Here is an 8,330-nt window from a genome sequence, read left to right as displayed (position 1 = left end):
AGCCCCTCTGCTGGGAGGAAATGAACTTTATTCCTCCCTGCAGTCTCTCTCTTTTAGTCTCAGGGGTGGCTCCTGCTCAGCTTCAATCACAGCTCTATGTATAGAGAGCGGCGGCTGTAACCGCACCCCAACACTGACTGACAGCCGGCCCTAATGCAGAGCTGGTAATGGCATTACAGGAGAGGGAGGAAGCTCCTGTGTGTGAACAGCAGCCACAGATGGGAGAAGGCTGCATTTGTCGCCCCTCTCCTCTGGGCCGGCTGTCTTGTTCCCCACAGCCTTCCTCTAGCTTCTCACAATGCTGTGCAGTCACTTTGCACATGGATGGATAAATCATCTTCTGTAGTTGGCGCCGAAAGGGAGGACCATGGTGCTGGCAAGGATCTACAAGGTGACGTGAGGGTGTGTCAGGCAAACCCTGTGTGTGTGCGTGCCTGTACAGAAGTTTATTCTAATTTTAAAAAAAATGTAAAAAAACTAACTAGAAATTTAGGGTAGTGCACTCATGATCCTGGCCCTGGATCCAAGAGCCTACCAGCATTCCTGTAACCGATCTTCGGCACTGAATGACATCCAGATCTATACTGGTGCACTACTGAGCCGGCTATCAGTGAGTCCCGGGGTGCGGTTACAGCTACTGATCACTCTATACTTAGCGGTGACTGAACCTTTAATTTTCTTGAACAGTTTAGAAAACCCAATATCCAAATGCCATTTTATGGGAATCTGAGGTAACAGAATGGACCCCGTTCTGTATTCTCATCTATTATATAAACCTACATATAGATGCACAACCATTAATCATTGGAAAGTAATTTTATTAAGACAAAAAATTAAAAACATAAGAAAAATGGAAATAGCCTACACAGGTGGAACAAACCGGCGAGCAAACGTGCACCAACAAAATATACATACATGATTATGATATGATAATAAGTAAAAAGGTAATCATTCAATTAAATATGCAAGAATTCACAACAAAATGTGGCATGATATGTTCCAACTAAGTGTAATAAATAATACACTAAAGGGTATTAGTATAGAACTTATATATAATAATTAATAAAGTAACAGTGCACATCAATTGGAACCGATTATATATATGAGGTAAGTAAGTGTAAAAGTGCAAAGTGCATAAAAGGACCAAGGAGCATACCAAGTTCAGCACAATCTAAATATCTACCAAACTGAATATGGATGTTAAAGTGACAGTGCATATATGCATATGAGGTAGGTGTAAGAGTGCAAAATGCATATAAATAACCATGCTCATATAGCTCAGACAGGGTAGATAAAGTAGATAGGAGAAAATAACACTAGAATTCAGAAAAGAGTTCCCCACACTGATGTTAGGAACATTTTAATTGAGGTATTAGGTGAAGTATTAGGCAGGTCAGTTAGTACCGTTCCCCCTAATACTTCACAGAACATTTCTAACTTGGGTGTAAATTTTAATATAACGCCAGGTTTACCTGAGATACATCTAGAAGCACTTACATGTGAGCTCTCCCCATTAGACTTCATTTAAGTGCTTCTTTAAAAGAAAAGATTTGGAATAGGGATTACATTGATATTTTTTCCTTGCTACCCTCAGCAAAATAATGGCTGATCAAATATGGTAAAAAAGATGAGAAGCCTGAGTCCGATGAAAAAAAGCGTAATACGCACAGATCTTTTAATAATTGTCTTCAGGGTTTTGCTATTTATTCAGCTGTTCTGGGTGAAAGATATCCAAAACTTTGTTCAGGTTTATTTCAACATATTGATATTATCCTGGAAGCATATCGTAATTTTGGCGGCATGGCCTGGCTATCTTACGATGAAGCTTTTAGGCAAAAGATGGCAGCTTATCCAAATTTGTGCTGGGGGAACAAAGATATTGGTCTATGGATCAATCTCACGCTCCCTCAGAGGACTCCATCCGTTAGGACAGGTTTGAGCAACACCAATACAAAAGTTGTTTCTTTCGCCTTTAATGAGGCATCTTGTAAATGGCTCAATAACTGCCGCTTTTGTGGCATTTTGTGGAGGCTCCCATCCAATGTCAAAGTGTTTTAGGAAGCAGAATCAGAGCCAACAAAATAATTTCAGAGACAGTAATGCAAAAAGCAGCGACTCCAGTGATGTTGCAAAAAATGCTACCGTGGTTAGACATTTACCCAGATCGGTTGGGCAGTAACTTAATTTTTTGCGTTTTTTTTGTTCCACCATTTCAAGGTTCTGGTTGTGATGTAGTTAACCCCTTAACCCCCGAGGGTGGTTTGCACGTTAATGACCAGGCCAATTTTTACAATTCTGATCCCTGTCACTTTATGAGGTAATTACTCTGGAACGCTTCAACGGATCCCCCTGATTCTGAGATTGGTTTTGCAATTTTCAAAATTTGAATTTTTATGCCCTTAAATCAGAGTGATATGTCACACAAAAGAGTTAATAAATAACATTTCCCACATGTCTACTTTACATCAGCACAATTTTGGAACCAAAATTTTTTTTGTTAGGGAGATATAAGGGTTAAAAGTTGACCAGCGATTTCTCATATTTCCAACAAAATTTACAAAACCATTTTTTTAGGGACCACATCACATTTGAAGTGACTTTGAGAGGTCTTTATGACAGAAAATACCCAAAAGTGACACCATTCTAAAAACTGCACCCCTCAAGGTGCTCAAAACCACATTCAAGAACTTTATTAACCCTTCAGGTGCTTCACAGGAATTTTTGGAATGTGGAAGAAAAAAATGAACATTTAACTTTTTTCACAAAAATGTTACTTTAGACCCAATTTTTTTTATTTTCACAGGGGTAACAAGAAAAAATGGACCCCAAAATTTGTTGTGCAATTTCCCCTTGCCACGCAGATACCCCATATGTGGGGAAAAAGCACTGTTTGGGCGCACGGCAGGGGTCGGAAGGAAAGGAGCGCCATTTGACTTTTTGATTGTAAAATTTGCTTGAATAATTAGCGGACGCCATGTTGCGTTTGGAGAGCCCCTGTGTGCCCAAACATTGGAGCTCCCCCACAAGTGACCACATTTTGGAAACTAGACCCCCCAAGGCACCTATCTAGATGCATAGTGAGCATTTGGAACCCCCAGGTGCTTCACAAATTGATTCGTAAAAATGAAAAAGTGAAAAAAAAACCACTTTTTCATTTTTACGAATCAATTTGTGAAGCACCTAGGGGTTCCAAGTGCTCACTATGCATCTAGATAGGTGCCTTGGGGGGTCTAGTTTCCAAAATGGGGTCACTTGTGGGGGAGCTCCAGTGTTTGGGCACACAGGGACTCTCCAAATGCAATGGCGGGGGTGTCATTTTTTCTTAAATTAGCTGGAAAGACTCCTTTGTCTGGCTTATTTCCAGTTAAGCAATTTCTGAAGGGCTTTAGGAAGAATAATTTATCTCCGGACAATAGGCGTCCTATTTCCTTTTCCTTGCTTAAAGAGTTGTGCGTAGCTCTTTACTCGGTATGTTCAGATGTAATTGAAGCGTGGTTATTTAATACAGCATTTTCTTTAGCATTTTTTGCTGCATTATGGGTAGGAGAGAGAGTTTCATACAAAAAAACAGTGCCTTCTGGTCTGTTTATTGAGGATGTCGAGGTAACTGATAATAGCATCAACTTGTTTATTAGATATTCAAAAACTGACCAACTAGGCTGAGGTTCATCAATTAGACTGAACGCTATAACAGATTCTCCCACTTGTCCCGTAAACAATATTAACCGGTTCCCGACCGCCCACTGTACATAAACGTCGGCGCTTGCTGGGCTCTGTGCAGCGCCGACGTTTAAAAACGGTGGGTGGTCCCGCAGCGCTCAGGACCCCCAGGGTCCTGCTAGCGCTGCGGTACCGGTTCAGAGCGATAGCTCTGACATGTGGCATCATGGGGACCTGATTGGATCAGGTCCCCATGATGTTAACCTGTTCCTATCTTCTAGATGCCGCGATCCATAGCAATCGCGGCATTTAAAAGATAGTGACAGCCGGTGGTCGGCGATCGGGACCCCCCACATACCTCAGGAGCAGCGGGGATCCCGGTGCTGTGACCTCTGACATCATCGAGACCTGATTGGCTCAGGTCTCGATGATGTCAGCGTCACACCAGCCAATCAGAGAGATCACCAGGGAAGTTTGTTTTAGCAACAAACTTTCCCGGGCGATCTGCCTGATAGAACACTGTTTCTCCTCTGATCTCAGTGAGAGAGCAGAGGACAAACAGTGTGACAAGAGCTGTCAGCCTTGCCACTGTAAAATTGAAAAAAATAAAATAAAAAAGAAAGTAAGTTAGGGTTAGTCAGTCCTGTCAGATCAGTCAGTCCTGTCAGATCTGTCAGTCCTGTCAGATCTGTCAGTCCTGTCAGACCTGTCAGTCAGTCAGTCAGTCAGTCCTGTCAGATCAGTCAGTCCTGTCAGATCAGTCAGTCCTGTCAGATCTGTCAGTCCTGTCAGATCAGTCAGTCAGTCAGTCCTGTCAGATCAGTCAGTCCTGTCAGACCTGTCAGTCAGTCCTGTCAGATCAGTCAGTCAGTCAGTCCTGTCAGATCAGTCAGTCCTGTCAGTCAGTCAGTCCTGTCAGATCAGTCAGTCCGTCAGTCCTGTCAGATCAGTCAGTCCATCAGTCCTGTCAGATCAATCAGTCCTGTCAGATCAGTCAGTCCGTCAGTCCTGTCAGATCAGTCAGTCCTGTCAGATCAGTCAGTCCGTCAGTCCTGTCAGATCAGTCAGTCCTGTCAGATCAGTCAGTCAGTCCTGTCAGTCAGTCAGTCCTGTCAGATCAGTCTGTCCTGTCAGTCAGTCCTGTCAGATCAGTCAGTCCAGTCAGATCAGTCTGTCCAGTCAGTCAGTCCTGTCAGATCAGTCAGTCCTGTCAGATCTGTCAGTCCTGTCAGATCAGTCAGTCAGTCCTGTCAGATCAGTCAGTCCTGTCAGACCTGTCAGTCAGTCAGTCCTGTCAGATCAGTCAGTCCTGTCAGATCTGTCAGTCCTGTCAGATCAGTCAGTCAGTCAGTCCTGTCAGATCAGTCAGTCCTGTCAGACCTGTCAGTCAGTCCTGTCAGATCAGTCAGTCAGTCAGTCCTGTCAGATCAGTCAGTCCTGTCAGTCAGTCAGTCCTGTCAGATCAGTCAGTCCGTCAGTCCTGTCAGATCAGTCAGTCCATCAGTCCTGTCAGATCAATCAGTCCTGTCAGATCAGTCAGTCCGTCAGTCCTGTCAGATCAGTCAGTCCTGTCAGATCAGTCAGTCCGTCAGTCCTGTCAGATCAGTCAGTCCTGTCAGATCAGTCAGTCAGTCCTGTCAGTCAGTCCTGTCAGTCAGTCCTGTCAGATCAGTCAGTCCAGTCAGATCAGTCTGTCCAGTCAGTCAGTCCTGTCAGATCAGTCAGTCCTGTCAGATCAGTCAGTCCGTCAGTCCTGTCAGATCAATCAGTCCTGTCAGATCAGTCAGTCCGTCAGTCCTGTCAGATCAGTCAGTCCATCAGTCCTGTCAGATCAGTCAGTCCTGTCAGATCAGTCAGTCCGTCAGTACTGTCAGATCAGTCAGTCCTGTCAGATCAGTCAGTCCTGTCAGTCCTGTCAGATCAGTCAGTCCTGTCAGATCAGTCAGTCAGTCCTGTCAGTCAGTCAGTCCTGTCAGATCAGTCTGTCCTGTCAGTCAGTCTTGTCAGATCAGTCAGTCCAGTCAGATCAGTCTGTCCAGTCAGTCAGTCCTGTCAGATCAGTCAGTCCTGTCAGATCAGTCAGTCCTGTCAGTCAGTCAGTCCTGTCAGATCAGTCAGTCCTGTCAGATCAGTCAGTCAGTCCTGTCAGATCAGTCTGTCCTGTCAGTCAGTCCTGTCAGATCAGTCAGTCCAGTCAGATCAGTCTGTCCTGTCAGTCAGTCCTGTCAGATCAGTCAGTCCAGTCAGTCAGTCCTGTGAGATCAGTCAGTCCTGTCAGATCAGTCAGTCCGTCAGTCCTGTCAGATCAGTCAGTCCATCAGTCCTGTCAGATCAGCCAGTCCTGTCAGATCAGTCTGTCCGTCAGTCCTGTCAGATCAGTCAGTCCTGTCAGATCAGTCAGTCCGTCAGTCCTGTCAGATCAGTCAGTCCTGTCAGATCAGTCAGTCAGTCCTGTCAGTCAGTCAGTCCTGTCAGATCAGTCTGTCCTGTCAGTCAGTCCTGTCAGATCAGTCAGTCCTGTCAGATCAGTCAGTCCAGTCAGATCAGTCTGTCCAGTCAGTCAGTCCTGTCAGATCAGTCAGTCCTGTCAGTCAGTCAGTCCTGTCAGATCAGTCAGTCCTGTCAGATCAGTCTGTCCTGTCAGTCAGTCCTGTCAGATCAGTCAGTCCTGTCAGATCAGTCAGTCCAGTCAGATCAGTCTGTCCAGTCAGTCAGTCCTGTCAGATCAGTCAGTCCTGTCAGTCAGTCAGTCCTGTCAGATCAGTCAGTCCTGTCAGATCAGTCTGTCCTGTCAGTCAGTCCTGTCAGATCAGTCAGTCCTGTCAGATCAGTCTGTCCTGTCAGTCAGTCCTGTCAGATCAGTCAGTCCTGTCAGATCAGTCTGTCCAGTCAGTCAGTCCTGTCAGATCAGTCAGTCCGGTCAGTCCAGTCCGGTCCGTTCAGTCCAGTCAAAAAATATAAAAATAAAATGGCCCATCAGACTTATACTGCAGAAGAGGTGTATGCCCTGCTGTGTTCTGATAGTGATGACAGTGCAATCTCAGATGAAGATATGGATTTTGAGGGCTTTAGTAGCGGTGACACTGAGAGCTCAGAAATGAGCAGTGATTCTGGTCCATCCTCAAGCCCAAGGACCAGTACAGCAATAGGGGCAAATAGCGCTACTGGAGAAACGTCTCCAAATCAGGGAACACTGCCCAGTACAAGCGCTGTCCCTGCTACTAGTGAATTGGCGCACGCCAGTGTACAAGGGGCTTTGCCACATGATCTAGCATTTCCCAGATGGGAGGCTTCGGATTCGGCTGCTCCATTTAGCCCTGATTTCAACGCCACTCCTGGTGAAAATGTGGAGGTGGAAGATTTTGGACCAATTCATTTTTTTAATTTGTTTTTTACAGACAGCTTGCTAGAGCATATTGTCGTGCAAACAAATTTATATGCATCCCAATTCATAAGCCAGAATCCCCGATCTTACTATGCTAGGGCAAATTTATGGACACCAACTAATGTCCCGGAAATAAAAAAATTTTTAGGACTTACATTTGCCATGGGGCTTGTTAAAAAACCGAGCATTCGATCCTACTGGTCCAACCACCCTGTTCAAGCCACCCCTATGTTTTCAGTCATTCTGCCTAGGACCCGTTATGAAATGCTCATGCGGTTTTGGCATTTTAACGACAATAGTCAATGCCTGCCCAGAAATGCCCCAGAACATGACAGGTTATATAAAATTAGACCCATCATTGAAAATTTGTCAGAAAAATTCTTAAGGCTCTACACCCCAACACAAAATATTTCTATAGATGAGTCCCTTGTAAAATTCAAAGGAAGACTGCACCTCAAGCAATTTAACCCATCTAAAAGGGCAAGGTTTGGAATAAAGATCTATAAAATGTGCGAAAGTTCAACCGGATACACATCCGCTTTTCGCATATACGAGGGGAAAGATAGCCAACTAAACCCACCAGGATGCCCTACTTATCTGGGGACATCTGGAAAAATTGTTTGGGAGCTGATAAGTCCATTTTTTCAAAAAGGCTACAATCTATATGTGGACAATTATTACACCAGCATACCCCTATTTAAAAGTCTGGTTGAACACAACATCAGGGCTTGTGGGACCATTCGTAAAAACCGTCAGGGGTTTCCACAGCCATTGGTCAACCAAAAGTTCCAAAAGGGGTAGTCAGGGGCTGTACGCAACGGAGAGCTGCTTGCCCTGAAATATAGGGATAAGAGGGATATTTTTGTCCTCAGCTCGATCCACACAGATGCCACAAGGGCCATTGTAGAACTAGGATCCACCACTCCGAAGCAAAAACCTATGTCAGTCATTGACTACAACAAACACATGGGGGGTGTGGACCTTGCAGACCAGGTTCTACAGCCATACCAGGTATCAAGAAAGTCGTATACCTGGTATAAAAAGTTGGTTATTTATTTGTTTCAGGTGGCCACATACAATTCTTTTGTGTTGTACAAAAAAGCAGGAAATTCAGATCCTTTTCTTGATTATCAAGAAAAGGTCATTGAAAATCTTGTCTTTCAAAGTGTTAGCCCCGCTCATCCATTAGAATCTGAGGATGTGAAAAGACTCACTGAGCGACATTTTATTGCACTTATTCCAGCAACGGAAACAAGAAGAAACCCCCAGAAAAGATGTCGTGTAT

Source organism: Phyllobates terribilis, unplaced genomic scaffold (genome assembly GCF_046119375.1).
Source record: "Phyllobates terribilis strain yellow unplaced genomic scaffold, ASM4611937v1 Scaffold_3__8_contigs__length_932513732, whole genome shotgun sequence".
NCBI classification, from domain to species: Eukaryota; Metazoa; Chordata; class Amphibia; order Anura; family Dendrobatidae; genus Phyllobates; species Phyllobates terribilis.
This window is presented reverse-complemented; position numbering follows the sequence as displayed.